A 7,015-nucleotide genomic window follows, 5' to 3' on the forward strand; every position below is an offset into this window, starting at 1 on the left:
GGATCTCGGGGTTTTCTTATGATTTTACCCCCTCACTGCCTGTGACAGGATGGAGAGCAGGTTCCAGGTAGTTACATTTTTCCCCATGTGTGTTTATCAAGTATATTGTTAACGTCAAAAGGCCACTTCTGTCAATTGTAGTTGCTGAATTGTTAAATTTGAACAAACCGGGGGACAAAATGATCTATTTCACTGATGGTGTTGAAATGGAATTTGCGCAACTAAGCATCCGTCGTCCCAGAGCAAACAGAGTAAAAACTTTCATTTTCGGGTGTAGATTTTGTGACCTGTATGTTTATCAGAGCAGTGAATGTATGCTGAGACGTAGTTTCTACAGAAGAAAGTTTGATCTATTATTTTGTATAATCGTTTCCATGCAGATAATGCAATGTAGTTATACTCACAGTGGTCCTCTTGGGGGTGCTTAGTTCAGACCTAATGCTGCTTTTTAAAGTTATGTTGGACATCTTCCAAAGTATCATGAACTGTTTTTTTTAATTTCTCTGTGCCAAAACAAAAATGTTCGTGTAGAGTCATATCAACAGAATCCTATTGACTGAAGTTCTCACCTTACAACCTTCCTGTTCATATAAATCCTTGTACAACTCCGATGAAGCTATGATACTAATTACTGCTCTCTGAAAAGTAACACTGATGGAAGCACTGTGTTTTCTCGTCGAGTTGCTCAGTATCTGCTTTCTTTGCCTCAGCTGAATTCTTTTGGTGCATGTTTATAACCACAAAATGTTGCCACCTCCACACTTCAGCCATACTTGCAAGCAGGGCTCAGGCTTCTTAGCACATACAGAAATGACTCATCAGAAGAGCAAACCGGTGCTGCTCTGGCATGGTTGTTCCCATGGCATAGTCACAATAGGTTGGTATTTGAATAAATAGGAATGAAGTGGGACTTAACAGGGTGCGCATAAAGTTTTGTTCCTCAGCCAGCCTTTTATTTCATGAAAATGCTATCTTGAAGCTGCTGCTGTATGACTTCAGAAGTCAAAGTCTCTTGACATAGAACCACAGAATGGTTTGGGTTGGAAGGGACCTTAAAGCCCACCCAGTTCCACCCCCCTGCCATGGGCAGGGACACCTCCCACCAGCCCAGGTTGCCCAAAGCCCCATCCAGCCTGGCCTTGAGCACCTCCAGGGATGGGGCATCCACAGCTTCTCTGGGCAGCCTGTGACAGTGCCTCACCCTCTGAGTGAAGAATAACTTCTAACATCTAATCTAAATCTCCCCTCTTTCAGTTTAAAGCAATCTGTCCTTGCCCTATCCCTACACCCCCTGACAAAGAGTCCCTCCCCAGCTTTCCTGTAGCCTCCTTTAGGCACAAGAAGACTGTGCCTCCCCTGGGCCTTCTCCAGGCCGAATAACTCCAACTCCCTCAGCCTGTCTTCATAGGAGTGGTGCTCCAGCCCTCTGATCATCTTCGTGGGCTCCTCTGGACTTGCTCTAACAGGCCCATGTCCTTGTGCTGGGGCCCCCAGAGCTGAACGCAGGCTCCAGGTGGGGTCTCACAAGAGCAGAGCAGAGGGGGACAGTCACCTCCCTCGCCCTGCTGGCCACGCTGCTTTTGGTGCAGCCCAGGACATGGTTGGCTTTCTGGGCTGCAAGCACACATTGACAGCTCATGTCAAGTTTCTCATTAACCAACACCTCCAGATTCTTCTCCTCAGGGCTGCTCTCGACCCATTCTCCACCCACCCTGTATGTGTGTTTGTTTCAAAGTTTTGTAGGCAGGTAGATAGTTGAGCCCCGAAGTACCTTAATGAGGGAGCTAACTATGTTAATTTCATGGATGACCAAAGGAAAATGAATAATAGCAAAAAAAAAAAAAAAAAAAAAAAACCAGCGAAAAACAGATAAGAGTAACAAAACCAGGCCAGGAGCAGACTCCAGATCTCAGCAGACACGGGCTGTGTCTGAGGTCTATACTTTCTCCTCAAGCGCAGCTTTCACTTTGTTATGTCAAAGCAACAAAATGACCCAGTCAGGCAATATAATGAAAATGTGATTATGCCCTAAGATCATTCTGAGTGCTAAATAATCCCGTATTCCCTGTAGTGGGGCTCTGCAGAGAGTTGGTAGAGGTAGAGTGAGGTGGAAAGGGGTAGGGAGGCCTCAAGTTTTGGGGGCATGTGGTTAATGGCCAGCTGCTACCAATTTCAGCAAGGAAAGAAAGAAGATGGGATTATGAATAAGAAAGGGAGGGCTGATGTGGGCAGAGGTATCCCTTGTCTATACCCAGTGGTGCAGTTCACCTCTAACTCACCGATCTGTGGTGTGAAACTGAGGAATAGGAGGTGGACGTTGTCTGTATTAAATGGGGAGGAAAGAGAGGAATTCAGCTTCTGTGGCCAGTGAGAAACCAGTAAGCAGCTGAATTAATAGGTTCACCTTTACCAAATATCTCCTCAGAGTGTGTTGTTTGGTGCAGTTATTATTTCCTGCACATCATTCTTGCCTCTGGAGAAGTCCATGATGTGCCCTCATCATAGCCAAGGTCAGGGCTATGGTGAATCATAAGTAAAGTCTTAGTCCCCAGGCATTGAAAAGGTTTTTGTTACAGTGCTTGAAAGCTGGAGCATCAGCTGTAAACACTCTTCACCTTGCATGCTTGGGAGGGAAAAACCTGAGCTCAGGGCCCTGCTTTTGACCAGGTGATGTGAGTCACCTACATGAGGAGCTGCATCTGCCTGCAGTCAGAGACTGAGCCAGGGAGAAGAGGGTCTGCCTCTGCAGCCTGCTTCTCCTGGCAGCAGGGAAGTGATATTTCCTAAAATGCTGCCCGCTGTAGGAGAGCATGGTGAGGATAAGTTAATCTATGTTGATAAAGAAAGCACTGTGTTATTGTCTTACTTGCTTTCTTGTGACCTGAGATTCCTTCTTTTTCCATACCTACACTTAGCTCCTGCTCCAAAAGGCTTCATGTTTACAGCCCAGTGGTGAAGCAGTGCTGGAAAACATCAGGTCTTGTTATTTCTCTGGGCTGCAGACAGGAGCTCAAATGCAGGGGTAGATAAAGACAGATTGAACATTTGGCTGTTAATTACAGGTGCTGCTCCCTACTGCAGAGATGCTGTCCTTATTGAAGTTTGAGTGTGGGCTTTGCTTAGGAAATCAACCATCAAGTATGAGGAGGGTTGTTTCAAAAGTGTTTCCCCCTTTGTGTGTTGAAAGTGGGAGTTTAAATGTCCAGATACAGGAAAGAATATGGGTCCTTAACAGAGCATGGATGGAATACCTCCTATATAAATGGGCATTAAAGAAAAGATAACTAGTGAGAAAGTCACATCATCTCAAGAAGAAAGAAAGAGGCTACTAACAAGAGTCAGAAGAAGATACTCCATTAGCTTGGTTTATGACTGCTGGGAACGTGATGGTGTGTACTTCTGAATGCAGGTTTAAAAGGTTGGTAACTATAGCTGGCTTTCCTCACCCCACCCACTTTTAAAAATGTGTATTGGGAAAGAAAACCAGGGCAAAAAGGAAATCCAGCATTGTATCATGTTATGTTGTTGTAGATCCAATTCTGCAAACAGTTACCTTACTCTTGATCTTTCTTCTGTCATAAAAATAACTTAGTGCTTGTTGCCATGAGCTTATCTGATTGCCATATAGACTGCCTATCAATAATTAGTCACTGTCTGCACTGTTGCTGGTGTTGGCCTTAGAAAGACATATTCATATGCTTACAATTAAAAAGTTTACTCTGTTATATTTTGCTTTTATCTAACAAATTTTAATAACTGTAATATGGACTCTCTCCCCTTGAAATCATTAAAAAACAAAATAATAATACAAAAAAACCAGTCAATTTTGTAGGGTCTTAAAATATTTCTTAATGCATATTAGAGTGGATCCTGGCTTTCTGAAAGAAAATGTCTAAAAAGAAGCAAACACGAAGCTAGTAGAGCTTTATAGGTTCTAAGAGAAAGCAAGGGTTTTGAAAACTTATGGTTTTGAGTTATCACATGCTACTCAACAGAATAAAAACAATTTGGGAAGGAAATTACATCCTACTAAAGGATTCCTCTTTAGAAGGGGTATAAGCTTTTTGTGGTGCTTTGCTTAGTCCAGGTAGCTGAAGTCATTCTGCACTAAACAAACTCAAATCTCCTCCTAAAAGCAATGTGGTTTTTCCACATGAGCGTCCTGGCTCCCTTTCCTTTAACTGAGTTATTGGGTGGCTTTGACAACATGGATGTGACTCAGAAACAAAATCTAGCAGCACAAGCAAATCAACCATGCTAAAACTTTTACTGCAACAAGACAGGAATACGGAGGCATATATCCCATGTAATTTTGATCACAGTGTAGCCACGTGCGAGTGTTTACAATGAAATATAGCTCCCTTCTTTAGGACCAACCAGGTGGATTCGAAAGTCCTGGGAGAAGAGCAGTACTGAGCATGCTTGCTAAGCAGGATCTGGGCTTTATGGATCCCCGGTAGGCTGTGAGCTCCTTCCGACAGATCCGTGCACAGAGAGCCAACAAAAGCATCCTCAGCTGTGTAAACTTGTGAGGAAGGCCCTGTAATTCCCACCTTTAAAGGGGTTCACATCTTCACTGGAACATATCGAGAAGTGGTCATTTGAAAACTTTGAAAACCACAGACTACTCTAAAAGGACTTACAGGATCCCAGCACAAATACTACTTAGTAAGTGCAGTCTGCTTCAAGAAGCTTAAAAATCATTCTCTCTTTTAAACTCATCCCCCTTTAGGAGGCATCCACATAGTGAAGGAGGATGTACTGTTTGTTAACTCATTTGGAAATGTCTCAATGTGGGCTAAGCCACTTTAGTTTTATTGCCACATCAAAAGGTCAGCACACTAGCTTGCATTAAAATCATAATTTCATCGTCTGCAGCAAGATTTTATTACAAACTAAATTCATGGGTGTTTTTTTTTTTTCTGTACTGCACAAAATGTAGGGGAGAAGTTGCTGGCAGGGCCTCAGAATGCTTACAGGACAGAGCCAAAATCACAAATCCAGCAGCACGCAACCTGCAGCTGCTCACTGCAAAAGGTGTGGAGAAACAAGCAGCACAGTCGTTGCTGCCTTTGCGCCGTGACCCACTCCTATTAGGCCTAATCCAATCAATTTTTAAATACTATTCATTCTGCACCGTTCTCCTTTCACGACGTGCCACGGAATTTGTTGCTGATGCACCAAAACTGCTTTGCTGCTCTCATTTTGGCTGGAGTGCTCAATTTGACATCTCTGAGGCCTGGTGCTTTTTTTTTGGGGGGGGGGGGGGGGGGAAGTACTTTGTCTCTCCTCTCCTGCCTGCCTGTTCAGCAGTTTCCAGATCTCTTTAACAAGTTAGATGTGGCAGGGCTTGAACTGCAGCAAGCCACTTACAGGCCCAAGGGGGGATTTACATTAATATTTGCCCAAGTGCAGGAGACTGTCTGAAGTCAACGGAGTGGGAGATAGATCCAGACAGCAGGATGCGTCCCGCTTGTGGAGCACAGCAGAGACCACCTAGCAGAGCTCCTTGCTGCAGGCTGCGTCCACCTTGGGCATCGTGAACTGCAGCAGAGGTTATATTTCCTGAAACAAGCTGGTGGAATACAGACAGTTCGCAAAGATTGTTTCTGAGTGTCAGTAGGCCTGAACGGATGATAGTGATTTTGCTTTTCATCCCTTTTGAGCCACAAACAGAAGATTTCCTTCATGATAAGGATGGGAACAGCCGTTCTGCAGAGCTGAGGAGGCCGGGCGGCTCAATGGCCACCTCGTGCCATGGCTGTGCACGCTGCTTTGCTTGAGGTTTGCAAGGAATCATCGTCCCCACGCTGCCAGGAGCTGGAAGCACCTGCAGGTGAGAGGTGGCCCTGGATACCCCAAACCCGTCATCTGTTAAGATGCTGTCAGTGATGCTGCCACAACGCCTTGGTGAGCTGCGCTGCCTATCCTCTTCCTCCGTAAAATGGCAAAGCCGTCAGAAGGTAAGCACGAAAACCTGTTTATCGTGGTTAATTACTACAATAGGTATTGTAAGATACAGATATGTTTACTCTTTGGTAGCATTACACTTGGGAAAAGAAAAAGCAGAAGTGAAGAAAACGATGATGAGGTGGATTTACTTGAAGGCAGCTGTGGCGTGTCATCACGGGTGTTTTGCTCTGCAAAAGAGAGAAAGCACCAGTTGCTTCCCGTGTCTAAAATGGCTGTGCGCAGCCTTGTGTTGATGGCATGTCTCCATGGCGTGTTTTTAAGAAAAATGTAATAAAACGAAAGAGAGGGTTTTCTTTGGTTTAACTAGTGTGAGGTCCTTGCTTGCCAGTGGATTGTGTGGGATTAGCAGTTCCTAGAAGTGAGGTTTATCTTGGCTGGGGGATGTCCCCGCTGGGCCTGCAGGTGCCATTTTTGGGTGACTCCAGACGGATGCGGGCTGTGTGTGAGGAGGTGTGGGGGCAACGGGGGCTCCTGGGGCAGGTAGTCAGGTGTTAGGATGGTTTGTCCAGGGAGGTGGTGGCGTCACCGTCCCTGGGGGTGTTCAAGGAAAGGTTGGACGTGGTGCTTAGGGACACGGGTGATGCTGGTGGTAGGGGGGTGAGGCACATGGGTGATACTGGTGGTTGGGGAATGGTGCTTAGGGACACGGTTTAGTGGGTGATACTGGTGATAGGGTACAGTTGGACCAGAAGACCTCGGAGATCTTTTCCAACCCTAACGAATTCTATGATTCCCTGCTCCCGCCCAGGGCTGCGCTGCTTTGACAGCCCAAAACCACATTTGGGGGGCGACTTTTGAGGGAAAGCTGAGGAGAAGCCCCTTTTTTTTTTCCTCAGATCTGACAATCTCAGGGCGCTTTGACTACCCGGGGAGCCGCCACCTCAGTCCGAGGACCCGCCAGGCGCTGAGGGCGCGGAGCCTCCCTCAGGGCGGGGCGGCGGGGCCGTGTTTACATTCCGCCGCCCGCTGCACGCTGCCGCCCGGAGCCGGGCCCCCATTGGCGGCAGCGGGCGGCGGCTCCGCCCCGGGGCGGGGACGCGGC

This window comes from Anser anser, assembly GCF_964211835.1.
Source record: "Anser anser genome assembly, chromosome: 2".
NCBI lineage: Eukaryota > Metazoa > Chordata > Aves > Anseriformes > Anatidae > Anser > Anser anser.